Below are 17,029 nucleotides of genomic sequence, written 5' to 3'. Positions count from 1 at the left end.
ATTATTTTATTTCTAATGAGGTTATTTTATAATACATTTCTTATTTCTATTAGCTGCACCTGTTTATCATCAGAACGTTTATGCCACTGATCTGTGACTGATTCTTGTTGTTAGTAAAGACCTTAGTAAGTGTATTCTGCACCTTCAGCTGCTGCTGTTTATGTCACATGATCACAGATTTAAAGAGACAGTGTCCTGTACATTTGTTTTTCCCTTAAAATAACAAGTAACCCAAATGCTTTTCATTATTTAAATAGAACAAATAATTTTCAACCGCTTTCCAACTGACTTCTTTTATGATATTTTCTTTATTCTCTAGGTATCCTTTATTGAAGCAGCTGCAATGTACTACTGGGAGCTAGCTGAGCATATAAGGTGAGCCAATGACAAGAGGTTTGTATGTGCCACTAATCAGCAGCTAGCGCACCATAGTGCATTATTTGCTTTGTCACAAAGGTCCCCAAGGGAAGAAAGCAGATTTGATAATAGAAGGAAATTAGAATTTTTTTTAAATTTGAATAATAAAGTTTAATTGTGACTTTGCTGCCCCTTTAATTTGTTTCTAATGACTTGTTTTACCGGGGTATAAAATAGTATAAAGTGTATGGGAAATTTCTCCTTTAGCTTTATTTTTATATAAAATAACTGTTTGCTGTCTGTAATTTATTTTCATTATTAAATTGTACACAGCCTTTTAAATGACCTGAGGCTCCGGCCCCTACTTAGCATATGCAGGAGATCACATTATATAAACATATGAGTCTGTTATTGGCTGATAGCTGTCACATGGTACAGGAGTCTGTTATTGGCTGATAGCTGTCACATGGTACAGGTGCAGAACTACATTTATCAGAAAACAATCTACTGCTCTTTTAAATTCATAATAAGTTTTATTGTATTGTATTTTTATTATGCACCTGTGGTTTTGTAATTCTATATGTTATGGTTCTTTTAAATGGACTGAATTTGTCAAAAGAACATCTCATTATGTTATCCCTCTACGTGAACACAAATTCTTCCTTTTATTTTCTATATCTAAGATAGCAATTTAAATGAACATTTTAGTGCCTGCCTCTCTCATACCCCATTGCATTGTGATTTAAGACAACTCAGTATTGACCAAGAGAAGTTAAAGGACTGGGGGTGGCGCACATGACAAAATGTCTGACAGTGAGAATTAGTAGGAAGTACAATACCAATACTGCAGTATCCAATGTCCTTATATTTAAACAAATGATATTTAATATTTCTTTCGGGATAAAATATTGTTTCATATAAACGATAGAAAATAAAGATAATAATATATTTGTAAAGTTGTGATATGGCCCCTGTCATAAATAGATTTTCTACCATTATGTTGTATAGATCTGGGAAGATTCATATTTAAAGGGATAGTAAACACCCAAAATGTTATTGTTTAATAAGATAGATAATCCCTTTATTTACCATTCCCCAGTTTTGCATAACCAACACGGTTATAGAAATATACTTTTTACCTCTGTAATTACCTTGTATCTAAGCTTCTGCAGACTGCCTCCTTATCTGTTATAGAAATATACTTTTTACCTCTGTAATTACCCTGTATCTAAGCTTCTGCAGGCTGCCTCCTTATCTGTTATAGAAATATACTTTTTACCTCTGTAATTACCCTGTATCTAAGCTTCTGCAGGCTGCCTCCTTATCTGTTATAGAAATATACTTTTTACCTCTGTAATTACCCTGTATCTAAGCTTCTGCAGGCTGCCTCCTTATCTGTTATAGAATTATACTTTTTACCTCTGTAATTACCCTGTATCTAAGCTTCTGCAGGCTGCCTCCTTATCTGTTATAGAAATATACTTTTTACCTCTGTAATTACCCTGTATCTAATCTTCTGCAGACTGCCTCCTTATCTGTTATAGAAATATACTTTTAACCTCTGTAATTACCTTGTATCTAATCTTCTGCAGACTGCCTCCGTATTTTAGATCTTTTGACAAACTGGCATTTCAGGCAATTAGTGCTGACTCTTAAATAACTCTACATGCGTGAGCACAATGTTATTTATATGAAACACATGAACTAACACCCTCTAGATGTGAAAAAATGTCAAATGCATTTAGATAAGAGGCAGCCTTCTAGGGCTTAGAAATTAGTATAGGAGCCTCCTAGGATTAGCTTTAAACTAACATTACCAAGAGAACAAAGCAAATTTGATGATAAAAATAAATTAGAAAGTTGTTTAAAATGACATGCCCTATCTGAATCATAAAGATTAATTTGGACTTTAATATTATTTTTAAGGGGCAATTATAACCCACACAGTGTTAACTGTACTAAATGCTTGTGCCGAATCAATAGCACATATGTAATAACCTAAACAGCTGATCTGTATCACATGAATTGTTATGCGTGCCTTTAATTATACCATACGTACAGTTAATCAGAACCATTATTTATTATTATCTGTCTAAACCATTTAATATACTTTTTACAGACATGGCCAGAGCACTGAGAAATATCAGGTATTGATGTAACTGGAGTGAATAAGGGAACCTTCTTCCTGAGCACAGACATTGGAGAATGTTATCAGCATGAACTTGTATGTGTTAGGTGAGTAAAATAGATATTATGCTGACTTTAATTACTGGGAAATAGAATAAATCACTCATTACACAAATATAAACTATTATATTTATATCTGCACCTTTTGGTCAGTGACCATTATAAAGAAGGAGCAACTCCCATTGGGATAAGAAGAAGGGTAAAAAATACAACTCCCACTCTGTCCTTTTAGACAGATCATGTCTAACTGCCTAACCTCACCCTCAGACTTCTGTACTCAGAACACCTGCAACTCTACCTTCCCCTGCCCTGAGCTCACTCATGGAACACCCATAACTACACTTAAATGACTACCTTCTTCCCAGTGAGTGTTCCCCATCCCAGAACCACCCCTGATTTGTGTGCTTAATTTTGCAGTAAATATTATTAAACTAATAAAGTTTTTGGTTGTTTATATAAATTAAACAACCACAGCTGAAAGCTTAAAAGTATTGTAAAATTACTGCTTCTTACCCTCTCAAAACATCTCAAACTGATTATTAGTCTGTGATAATTAAGACATCATATTCTCACCCAACTTGTTAAGCATTAGCCGTGCAGGACTGTATGTGCAAATGCTTGTTCAATGTTAAAAGAGGATGGTGGATGCCACCTCTCTTGACCAGAATACAGATGTACTTGTTCCCTGGCTGAGAAAATTATGCAATATTCTTTGTGGTCATTCTTTAATTTGTGATTTACATGTAAATAAATTTAAAAATAAACACAAAACAGAAGACATTTTGTTGCCTTTAAAAGAATAATATGATTTTTTATTAAGATGGATTATATTATAAAGAATAAATATTATTTATCTTTATTTCATTTATTTTTATGTAGACAAACATGTGAAAAATTCATCTGCATTCTTCACTACAGGAAGCATCAGAATGATACCACAGGCTCCATCATTTTTAGACACTAATGACTATTCACAAACATTTGGGAAATCACAGCAGATATTTAAAGAAGTTGATGAATTGTCAGGAACTGAGCAGCAATCATTATGTACAGAGAGTAATTTAGTCATCAAAAAAGAGGACCAGATTTATGCCTTATCTAGTGAAATGATTATCCCAGAGGATAAACCACAAACATTTACCAAGCTTTCAAAAAAATTTAAAGAAAAGAAAAGTCTACAGTCTAACCAAATGATTCATACAAAGGAGAAACCTTTCAAATGTACAGAATATGAGAATAGCTTTAGATGGAAGTCTCGTCTCCTAGTACACCACAAAATTCACACAGGTGAGAAGCCAAACACATATCCTGAGTGTGGAAAAGGTTTTACACAAATGACAAAACTTATAGCTCATAAAAGGACCCACACAGGGGAGAAACCATTTAGCTGTACAGAGTGTGAAAAAAGTTTTACAGAGAAGAGTAGTCTGAAAAAACATGAAAAGAATCACACAGGAGAAAAGTTTTTCACATGTACAGAGTGTGGAAATAGTTTTACACAAAAGAGTGATCTGAAAAAGCATGAAAATATTCACATGGGAGAAAAGCCTTTCACATGTACAGAGTGTGGGAAAAGTTTTACACAAAAGAGTAGTCTGAAAACTCATGAAAGGATTCACACAGGGGAAAATCCTTTCACATGTACAGAGTGTGGAAAAAGTTTTACACAAAAGAGTGATCTGAAAATACATGAAAGGAGTCACACAGGAGAAAAACCTTTCACATGTGCAGAGTGTGGAAAATGTTTTACACAAAAGAATGATCTGAAAAAACATGAAAGGATTCACACAGGGGAAAAGCCTTTCACATGTACAGAGTGTGGGAAAAGTTTTACACGAATGGATCATCTGAAATCTCACAAAAGTATTCACACAGGGGAAAAGCCTTTCACATGTACAGAGTGTGGAAAATGTTTTACTGAAAAGAGTTATCTGAAAAAACATGAAAGAAATCACACAGGAGAAAAACTTTTCACATGTACAGAGTGTGGAAAAAGTTTTACACAAAAGAATGATCTAAAAAAACATGAAAGGATTCACACAGGGGAAAAGCCTTTCACATGTACAGAGTGTGGGAAAAGTTTTACACGAATGGATCATCTGAAATCTCATGAAAGTATTCACACAGGGGAAAAGCCTTTCACATGTACAGAGTGTGGAAAATGTTTTACTGGAAAGAGTCATCTGAAAAATCATGAAAGGAGTCACACAGGAGAAAAACCTTTCACATGTACAGAGTGTGGAAAAAGTTTTACACAAAAGAGTAGTCTGAAAAAACATGAAAGGATTCACACAGGAGAAAAGCCTTTCACATGTACAGAGTGTGGAATATGTTTTACAGAAAAGAGTCATCTGAAAACTCATGAGAGGATTCACACAGGAGAAAAGCCTTTCACATGTACAGAGTGTGGAAATAGTTTTAGATATATAAGTTATCTGAAAATTCATAAAAAGATTCACACAGGAGAAAAACCTTTCACATGTACAGAGTGTGGAAAAAGTTTTACACAAATAAATAGTCTGAAAACTCATGAAATGATTCACACAGGAGAAAAGCCTTTCACATGTACAGAGTGTGGAAAAAGTTTTACACATATGAGTTATCTAAAAAATCATGAAATGATTCACACAGGAGAAAAGATGTTCACATGTACAGAGTGTGGAAATAGTTTTACACAAAAGAGTGATCTGAAAAAGCATGAAAGGATTCACACAGGAGAAAAGCCTTTCACATGTACAGAGTGTTGAAAAAGTTTTACATATATGAGTAATCTGAAAACTCATGAAAGTGGAAAAAAGATTTTTTTATTGAAGTCGGGTATCACAAAACACCAAATATTTACACACAGCTACATTTTATATACACAGTGTACAAACTTTTTTACAATTATTCTAAAGAGGACAAACTCTCTAAATAGAAGCATCAAAAAGGATCATATTGTAAATAATACTTTCTAAATCCCATTTATAAAAGCCCCAGATTAGAAGAGCTCTCCTGCTGTCCTTTGTTCCTCTATATATGTGCACCTTCTCTTATATATGTGATAGAATCCAAACACCACGCAGGAATATACAGATCCATCCTTATACTGACCAGTTTACACAACCATTCACCACCAAATAAACCTCCAATAAAAATGCATATACAAAACAATAAAATTAATGTAAAATCCTAAATTCTTTATGTTAGTTAAAATTTATAGACACATTGAAATATATTTATAGAAAGTCAGACCTGAATCGAACTATACACATTTAAACTATTATAATATGCTATGCAAAGATCACAAAAGTTACCTTATTTATTTAACCTTATTCACAGGTGAATTTCATTAAAATACCACAATGAGATTCCAAGATATGAGCCACTAACTTTAACAGTCATTAGTTAAACAATAGAACAATACACTTTGCCAGTCTATTTCTATGCTGTTATCTGAGATGAAATAAATTATTTAGCAGCAATTAAGTAAATTCTAAAATATATATTCTAATATATATATATATATATATATATATATATGCAAAAATAAATTACTTAACATACAAAAGAGTAGTTTTAAACCACACAGAATTATGAATGCAGCTAAAATACAAAGTACCTTTTTAAATCTGTTAACTGCAGTTTGATTGTAGCAATAATGAATGTATTTGTTTTAAATATTACCTATATTTAGCAACCTCTTATAATTTACCAGATAACAATGAATATTCCAGCTTCCAGAATTTCTCAATAAGTCCAATTCACTTCAGCAAACAAAAGAAGTATTTTGCAATGTGGATAAGAAAAGGTAGCCCAATTTCACTTATAGTGACCTTGTTCCAGACAGCAATTATCAGTCACCAGCTTAGCAGAAAAGACCGCCCACACTATCTCCATGCATGGGGTTAAATCATGTGATGTAACCCCACCCTTTTTTTATTCTGTTCCATCATTGGTGAATTGGCTAGGCCCTTAACGAAAGCTTGTGACTCCATTGGTTCACTGGTAATGCATGGTTACTAGGGAAACGCATCTATGTTAACAGTCAAATCTTTGGACTGTAATTCTCGTATTGCAACAACAGGGGCAACATGACAAAAACAAACAATTTCATTTTCAATACTGCTAACCGAAAATACAGATTCTTGTATATTTTTAATATGTACACTATAATTTGATATTAATAAACTATGTGTTTAATATTCATAGGACCATATAGTGCTATTTTCTCTGATCATTTTAATACCAGACATAAGTATATTTTCAGTAATCATATTAATAGCAATTTATACTGTTAATTATTTTTCTTCACGGAATTATAGCATTCAATATCCTGGTATTGTATCTTAACATGAATACAGTATATTTAATATTTCTAATAAATGTTTAATGCATGAATTTTGTTTAATCTTGTTTATGACCCATATTCATAGGACATCTTGTTACTATATGTCTGAAAAATAAAGAGAGACAGAGGTTATTATTTTGACACAGTTAAACATTTTAGACTGACTAAAATAGCCACCTATCAAGTTTAGTAAATACCCATCTAATATTAGACAATCTCCCATATTTATCTGTTAATATTTAATATTATACAAGTTGTACTTTCAATTAATTTCAAAGTCACAATACAACATATATTTTCTATTTAGCTAGCAATACAGATGTGTATCTGAGGTTCAGGGGCAATTAACTGGTCTGTGCTAATTACCATTTCCCTGGGATTTTGAGCTTCTTCCCACTGCTGATTACAGACTCGGTGTCCCCCTCACCACAGTTGGGTACCATGTTTATCTTTGTTTGAAAAGATCTAATCTCATTAAGTGGTGAGGTAAAGAATGTTTTGAAGTTTGTACTTTTAGCTAGGGAGCAAATGTTCTCTTTTTATGTTTTTGGGACATCTTGTCTGCATTGAGCTTTGAGATGTGTATCCAGATTACATGGGTTTTAAGTCAATTCCTGACATCAGAATTGTAACCTTATAGAAATATCTGATAAAAATATGGCTTCATATATAAACACATTCTTTTGTCTTAATCCCCCTTCCAATTTTTTATGTATGTAGAACACATGTATTGGAATTGGCTTACAGTCATTGGTATTTGGTGAGTACATTAACAGTATGCATCATAGACAGTCTTCTATGCAGAGAGTCCATTATTTTTGAGCCCCTATGCTCATTAGCTAGGTATCCTTAAACTACATTATTTCTTTAGTGTATGTGGGGATATGACACTTCATTCTCCCTCTATAACTTGTAGTTGGGACCTGGGATGGCACGCTTGCAACTGATTAATATGGACCCATTTATCTATGAAACTATCATTTTTGGGGATCCTTATTTTATAGGCCACTGGAGATATTTTGTCAGTAATGACAAAAGGACCCTTCCATGATGAGAGACATTTCTTCTCCTTAACCTGATCTCTTCCTAAGTTATAAAGATAAACTTTATCATTTATTTCATATTCCTTTTTGGACAATTTGAGATCATAATAGGTTGTAGTGGTAGTTGCAGCTGTCTCTAAGTACCTTTGAGCAAATGCATATTGAAAGTGTTTCCTTAGGTTCTCCATATTATTGATGCGTATTGGCAGCGTTTATCAAGTTCTGGTCTGATGTACGGTACAGTAGATGCTGAGGTAGAACCATTTTTATTCCAGTCATCAATTCAAAAGGTGACATTTTGATAGCACTACTTGGAGTTGCTCTTAATGCCATTAAGACTAGAGGTGGTTTTACATCCCAGTCTTTACTCGTTTCACTAACAAACTTTTTGAGGATTTTCACAATGGATTGGTTGTAACGCTCTACACCACCACTTGAGGCAGCTCTATATGCAATGTGGAGCTGTCTTTTGACCCCTAGTATTGTCCACATTTTGTGGGTCCCCCGTTCGGATTCGATTCTCTGGGGCAAACCAAATCTGGAAAACACGTGGTTGATGAGTAATGCTGCGCATGTTTCAGTGCTATTGTTAGGTGCACTGATGCATTTTACCTATTTAGTGAATAGGCATGTCACTGTCAACATGTATTTTTACCTCTTTATGACCTAGTTACTGGACTAATAAAATCAATTTGTATATCTGACCATGACATGACCATCCCCCTTTTCTGCAATGGTGCTCTATGCGTTGGTGCAGTGGGTTGGAACTCTCGACAGATTAAACAACCTTGACAGTAAGTTTGAACATCTTTTAACATGTATGGCCAGAAGGCGTAATCATGCAATATTTCATATGTGAGTTTGGCACCCCGATGGCCAGATGTGGGAGCATCATGGGCATGTTGAAGCATTAGACCTCTGAACTTGGTAGGTTCAAACCATTGCTGGATACCAGTTTTGGAGGTTCTTATTAACAAACCATCCTGTAACTTGAATTGGGATCTGGACTTCATTAATATTCTAAGATCTTCCTTGCCAATACAATCATCTTTTGAGATGGGGTTGCTTTCAGGATCTTCTATGTGTTTATAGAAGATGCCTACAATGGGGTCTTCTTTTTGACTAGTGATCATGTCCTCACTAGGAGAATCCTGATTCCATTGTACCAGGTTAGGCTCACTCTGTTGTTTAGCCTGGTTACTGGTAATGGCTTCTACCTGAATTGCACCCATTAAGTGATCAATATTAAGGAGTTCTCCAGTTATGGCTTCTTGTTTGGCTTAAGAATCTGCAAGATCATTGCCTTCCTTATCAGGACATAGAATCCTGGAATGACACTTGGGGCTCCATGTACTAAGCAGTTAGCGAGCTACCCGCAACAAATCTCGCGTCAAAACTCGCAAACTGATATGTACAAAGTCGTCAACTATGTTCAAACTCGCATCTTTAAAATTGCGAGCGTACTTATCCGCCAAACCTCGCTACCTCTCCATTTTTCACTGTAATTAGACACATTTGACCACCAACTCGCCAAAAACGAATGTACTAAAAAATCTATTTGTCCGCTCACTACAATTTCCGCTCCCACCTCGTTATTTTTGCCTCGCCACCTTTTAGGTGGCGGGCAAGGTACAAAACAATAGGAAAGTCAATCTAGACGCCAGTCTAGACATATATAAAAAGCAGTAATATCAGCATTGTACAGCATAACTGGCGTCTAATTTGTCTCTCATTTCCATGTACATAAATTGCGCCAAATTTGTCGACTGTAATTAAAGAGTAATCTATATTTTAAATTTGTATTGTATAGTTGTCAATCTTTATAATTATTTTTATATTAATATTTATATATTATCAGATCCAGATGAAGCCATATCCAAATTGTAAATAAATATTACAAAAATAACGCTCTGTTATCACTCTTCAAAAAATTTTGAACAATAATAAAGTTGTTTAGATAAGTTGAACTTTTATAGGAGCAAAATTCTATTCCCCGCGACTACTATGATGTTCGTGACACCTTGCATGTCACGTGTTAATAATTGGCCAGACAATTCAACTGAAAGTTAAGTACATCAGCTTAGTCGCGGCGAGCGAGGCGTCAAATTTATCAATAATCCGCCACTGCTCGCGGCGGGCTAGACTTGTCTATTTATTGGGGGATTATTAGTACATAGTGACAGCGGACACCATTTCGCCCGCGGCGAGTAACGGCGAGTTTATCCGCGTCTAAAATGACGGATGAATTGACGGCTTAGTACATGGAGCCCTTGGTCTTTTTCCAGTGTATGGATTAACCATTGGACACCACTAACTTATCAATTTCTTAGAACAACTTGCCATGTTTGATTGGTTTGATGTAGTTTTCTGCATGCCATTTCTTTTCTAAATTGGCAGGTATTCAACAAAACTGTCACTCACATAATTTAAGTCAGTAATGATCACAAATTCATGAATACTTTGTTCAATAGCCATCTCAATGGTTTTGAGAACAGCAGCTAGTTCTGCAACTTGACTGGATCTTGGTCCAATGTTGAAACTTACAGAAATATTTGGGAATCCATTCACCTAAACTATACCAATGCCAGCGACTAATCTGTGCTCATTTTCAATAGTGGCATGGTAAGAACAACCATCAATATATACCCATGGTAATGTTTGACAATGGTCCTCATTGTATATTTTATATGGGGAAAGCAATTGCTCCTCCAAGAAATCATCTTCTAATAACTCTTCCCCATGATCTTTAACAGTACCGTCATGGAGCCCAGCAAGCCAAGTTCTCACCACCAGGAATAGGAATCTCAGTCCACCCACTGAGAGTCACCTAAAGACCGTCGGTTGGATTCTCACCATCAGGAACCACAAACAAAATCTCACCACCAGGAAAATAAGGTTTCCTTTTTTCCAAACATTTATATTGCACACAATTATTCTCTGACTTTATTTTGGATCCCTTTACCTAGACTAAATACGGGACACTGTTTTTGGATTACAAGTACTGACTTTGTTCTCTTCTTTTTTTCTCACATTTTTTCACATTTTTATTTTTCTAATTTTTTTCCATTTTTTTCAATATTTCTTCACATATAGTTCGCACAATTTTTGAAATTTTTATTCTGGACTGCAATCCGTTTTTTTCACCATTTCTTTGACCACTATTTTTGATCACAGAATCAACACCAATTATAAGTGTTGATATAGCACAATCACACATGTCCTTTTTCACAAGTTAACACTTGCAAGTCAATCTAATTAGGTCTCCTTTCCACCCATTGGAGTCTTATTTCTCATACAATCATTGGAGTTTTTAAATTTATAGCGTTTTTAACAGATTTTATTTTTGTTCAATTTGTGAAAGTGTGGATCCACATCTTATTGTATTTTATTGCTTATGCACTTACCATTGGTATGTTTTAACTCATTTTTGAACAGGTTTATAATTAAACTTTTTATGCACACATTTCACTAATTTCCATAACACCTAGCCCACCTGAGGAGCTTCGAACACAATATACTCCTTACGTTTCCGTTTTAGGCTAGCTAATCAGCCTTTTGTTCAGAGCCATAGGTGTTTCTGTCTCTGGCACTACATCTCACCAAAATCACAACCTAAAGAATAATACAATTACAAAGGAAGAATAATTCAATAACATAATAAAATTAGAGCAAAGAGACATAGTACTGATTAAAATACAAATCATTCTTTTAGACAAATATGCTATGTATACAAATAGTTACACATTCAATATTTTCTTCATAGATAAACCATTAATATTTAAGTCCAACCAAAAAAAAACACCCAATACATTTGTTTATAACACAATGTGAAGATTGTGATGATAACAAATAAAAGATAATTGCATATATACATATTTTATATATATATTATTATTTAATGTTAGAAATTGGAAGCTTATCCTGTCCAGCACTGACCAATCCCTATCAATATAATTGGATAGGCATTATCTGAAGCGTCAAACCTTATAGTGGCATAAACAATGAATAATACTATAAATCAGTCTCTTACTAGACCAAAAGGAGCATTAAAGGAGTGTTTATTAGAAATAAACCTGAGAAAATGATGCATAACAGCCTGCAGGATTCTCTAACAATTCCTATCATAGTGCACTATGAATATATCTACCAGCTGGAAAAATCATATAATATTTATAGTAATAATGCTCATAACATGTTGCAACCATTAACATCAAATAAACAAAGATTTGCCTGTTAATAATCACAGAATAGTTAAAAAGTCCCAGTCAGTAGTATAGAAGAGAAATCCTTACTGGTCCTCATCTTATCTTAATAAACAGTTTGGAAAGTAGGCCACAAATGTTTAATTTGTAAATATCATTTGATGCTGTTAAACAACCTGCAGATTGGTTACAAATCATAAAAGTTAGTACCGCCGTAGCGATAACTGTGGACCAATCCTTAGCTTCAGGACACTGTGTGAGGAAACATATTCCGCCGTAGCGGTAAACATTAACCAGTTCTTGGTAATCAGCAATTTCCAATATTTAGGGAATCGTGTTCCGCCGTAGCGGTAAGTATTAACCAGTTCTTGGCTTAATAGCAAACTTGATAGCAAACACTGTGGCCTCTAGTTATCAATGTGTCTACTTACCTGCCTTCGCCGGCCCCAATACGCCCGCCTAAGCTCGCCTACCATCGCCGCCGCGGACCTGAATAATCTCGCCAAAGTTATCAATAAAGCTGTCAAAAAGCAGCGCACCAAGTATGGGGTGATGAGCAGCGGACTGTGATAGTTGAGAGGAAAAAGAGAGCGCCTCATAGTGCAGATATCTCTATGCAATGGGAGAATACAGTGTTATCCAATAAAAAGGTACTCACAAGTGGAGTGGCACTTTTTGTTACGAAAGTGCAAGCAGGCAGGCTGACATTTCCAGCAGTCAGTACGCTGACAATTGATCTGATGAAACGGCCAAGAGCTAACAGCCGAGAAACGCGTTATCAGCTCCATTTAATTCACTTTTTAACTACCTAGTCTGGACTGTGTTCCAATTTGTACCAGTTTTCCAATTTTAGAGACGTTGCAGAAACGTTCCTTACCAGCCCACACTGGTCACCTCAGAGAAGGATCCGATACCGGTAGAGACAAAGAGGTTTCCTGCGGAGCACGGCTCCTTTCATCACCAGGGACATACCGGTGGATATTCCGACTGTGAGATGCTCACGGACCTGCACTATACTGCCCTTGTCAGCGTACTGACTGCTGGAAATGTCAGCCTGCCTGCTTGCACTTTCATAACAAAAAGTGCCACTCCACTTGTGAGTACCTTTTTATTGGATAACACTGTATTCTCCCATTGCATAGAGATATCTGCACTATGAGGCGCTCTCTTTTTCCTCTCAATTTTTAGATACCTGTCTCACCAACAGCATCAAGAGAAGCAGCCTCACAACACGAGATTTTTGGACCTCTCGAAGATTCCTGTCTAACAACGGACTATTTTTGGTTTGCATTGGCAATTTATGTCTGGACTTTTTCCTCGTTTATGATATTACACTTTTTATTAACAGATACTGTTACAGGCCACACGTATTTATTGGTGACCTTCATTTTTTCTCCACAGTTTTTTCCGATCACTGTGTATTTATTTAGGTTGTCCCACATTATATTAGTATACATCTCTATTCTATAGTTGATTATTTTTTAAAAACACATATTATATGACATAACACTTCTTAGTTTTACAATACTATCACACTTATACAAGTCCTTCACACGGAACTTGGGACACGCTTAGTGATTTACACCTATCTTTTGCGATATAGGTGTCTCTCTTTTGTTTTAACTCACTTCTAGACACACAAACATCAGCACTATATTATACAATTTTCCTTTTTCAACATTTTTGCGATACAGGTGTTTCTTTTCTGTCCCTATTCACTTTCAGACACACATACACCAACACCTATTATCACACAAATCTTCTTTTTGTGACAAATTTTTTTGGCGCACCTTATTTATATTTTGTATATTTTTTATATAAAATATATACCCCCTATGGGACTGTGATAGTTATCACTCATCCGATCTCACTGCTCTTTGGCTTTTTCCCAGCTTTATTGCTAGCCTGTCACTAAGCACCCACACTAAACTACACTGTTCTACCCCCTATACCGGAGCCCCCCGCAACTAAATAAAGTTAGTAACACCTAAACAGCTGCTCCCGGACACCGCTGCAACTATAATAAATGTATTAACCCCTAAACCGCTGCTCCCGGAGCCCACTGCCACCTACACTATACCTAGTAACCCCTATCCTGCCCCCCCTATACCGCCGCCACCTATAATAAATTTATTAACCCCTATCCTGCCGATCCCGGACCCCGCCCCCACCTATATTAAACTTATTAACTTTGAAAAAAGAACACTGAACTATATCCCAAACAAATGACTTGTATCTATGTCAAACACAAGCATAAGGGAATAAATGATGTGTTTTTGATTCTCTTCAAGTCAGGGCAGCTGTATTCAGGTTGAACAGGTATAGTAAATGTATACGAAAAAATATAAAGTTCCAATGAGTCCTGTAACCCCTATTTCTTCACAGCCCCTGTAGTTTTCAAACAGTATAGAAAAATCCCACTATGCATATGTGTGGTGGTGATTTTAATATTTGGAAGTCCAAACAAACACATCTATAACAAGTCACTCACTCACCCTTCTTCTTGAATATGAGAGCCGGGTTGTTTAACTTTCAACAGTCACTGGTATGTAGCAATGCTGAAAATCACAGCGAAGTTAGAAATGCCTCCTGTAGTATACACGCTATGTAGTGCATCCAGTGAGAGAGAGTACTTGTGGAGCTGCTGGGAGCGGTTTGAAGCCAGGACAAACCGCCAAAAAATAATGCAATCCAGGTACTTCCACACAGGTGGAAAAGTTCCAGCAGTAAATGGATCGAGATTGAAAGTTTAAAAGTTTCTTTATTAATATCCATAGAAAGTGTACTGTGAGAAATCACAGAGAAAAGTTACAATATCACAGCCAGTAAGCTTGTCGGCCCAAAAGCTCTATATCAAACAAACCAACATGTTTCGTGCTGGTACAGCACTTCGTCAGGGATAGTAAAGGGTTAACTGTTCACCTGTTAAATACATACCTGGTCCAATCAAAACTAAGCAGCTTGACTCTGTCCAATAAGGAACAGATTTACTAGATTCGTGTTGTGTGTCATACATTTACAATGCTTCATTTGCATGTTTAGCCTGGACCAATGTTGCAACAACAGGTGTTCAGCATAAAAATAAATGATTAATTGTATATACATTAAAATACAATGATAGATATTGAGCTAACTGTTGTTAATAAGATCTCAATGTGGATGAAATAAAAAGCAACACAGTTAAATATCCATATAGTACTGAGAGCACCTCTGTTCACAACCGGTGAATGCTGTGTTGTGACAGCAAATTATTTTAATTATACATCTGTATACCGAAATGTAGAACTGACCATTTTATATTGTGTATCCAGCTAAGTAGCTAAAAAAGTAATATCGGTTGAATATAGTGGTCGATCTACAGTTTGATGTACAAAGGTATACAGAGTATATCATTAATGTCATTATTTGTAATATTTACGGAAGAGTGAAACATGCATAAAAAAGTTATATAGAATACATGCTTATAATGACAACTTGATATACATTGCGGAATCTCAAAAGTTGTAACAAAATATATATGCGTTAGTCTTTTCAAGAAGTGTCCTAGGTATTATTCGACTTCTAACTATCCTTGTTAGTCTGACCTGTAGAGGGATATAATCCGTAATGTGCAGAACTAACTAGGTGCAGCTAAAATGTTTGGAATAAATCCCTTATGGATAAATATATTTAACAGATTGATTTGTTCTATTTTATAATACTGGTTTACAGTAAAGCTACCAAAGGGAGCCAGAAGTAATATTTCCATATCTCTAACAATAAGCAACTGATTAGGCAAAAAGAAAAAATGATTTTTTTATTATTATTTATATTAATATCTCCTTTGCTGTGTATCTTAGCTGGAATGTGTATTCGTGGTGAGAAAAGAGAAAAAGTAAAAAAGTGTATTTCCATAATGAAATAGGGATTTTAGTGAGAATAATAACGACTCTATGTGTTTTTATCGGATCATTACTGTGTAGATCCTGAGTTAAAAGACCATATTGAAACATTTATGGCAAGTGAATACAAACTAAAATAACTAAACTTGTGAATAAACTACTGTGAAATAAACCTTAAAATAAATGAGTGAAAATTGTGATAATTATTTATCCTATGAATAATTTTAAATCTGATTTTTCATTTATACCCATTGGAGCTCCTGTTTGTAATCTGAATATCCAGAAGGTTTCACATTTATTTAATTTATCATGTCTATTTCCTCCAATGTTTAATTTAGGAACATAATCAATAGCCTTGAATGAGAAATACTTATGTGGTTTATCACTATGTGACCTAAAGTGCTTGGCCACCGGAGTCTTAGGCTCCTTATCTGATAAAGATAGAAGGTGCTCCCTTATTCGGTCTTTGAGCATGCGAGAGGTGCGACCTGTATATTGTTTCTTACATAATTTACAGGTAATTAGATATACCACAAAGATCGAATTGCATGTTAAATTGTGTTTTAATTTAAATGTTTCATCAGTGTGATTGGATGAAAATGAAGATTCAACTTCAGCGTATTCACATGATTTACATGGATTGGTGCCACATTTAAAAAAAAAAAAACAATTTTGGTTCTAACCAAGTTCTCTGTGCATGGTCAATTTTTTTGTCAAAATGTCTCTTTAGGCTGTTGCCAATATTCCTTGCTTTCCTAGATACAAATTTTATGTTGTTTAAAGTGCTACTGTCAAGAAGTTTGTCTTTTTCTAATATAACTAAGTTATTTCTTATCACTGAGCAAATTTGTTGGTATTGGCTACTGTATTTAGTTGAAAAAACTACTGTTGATCCTGAAAAATCAGTTTTTTTTATTATCTTATCTGTTAGTAATCCATTTCTGTCCATGGATAGGACTTCATTTGATATATTTGTTAGTGTGTTCTTTTTATAACCTCTGGCTGATAATCTTTTCGTAAGATCTTCAG

General features: G+C 35.0%; 1 pseudogene; it reads left to right on the top strand.

Annotated features, from left to right (window-relative positions):
* Window positions 1-315: 315 nt before the first annotated feature.
* LOC128659756 (zinc finger protein 721-like) overlaps window positions 316-17,029 on the top strand; it is a 96,488-nt pseudogene continuing 79,774 nt past the window's right edge.

The sequence above is a fragment of the Bombina bombina genome, chromosome 5 (genome assembly GCF_027579735.1).
Source record: "Bombina bombina isolate aBomBom1 chromosome 5, aBomBom1.pri, whole genome shotgun sequence".
NCBI lineage: Eukaryota > Metazoa > Chordata > Amphibia > Anura > Bombinatoridae > Bombina > Bombina bombina.
The sequence above is the reverse complement of the archived record's forward strand: the minus strand, read 5'-3'. Positions and strand labels throughout refer to the sequence as shown.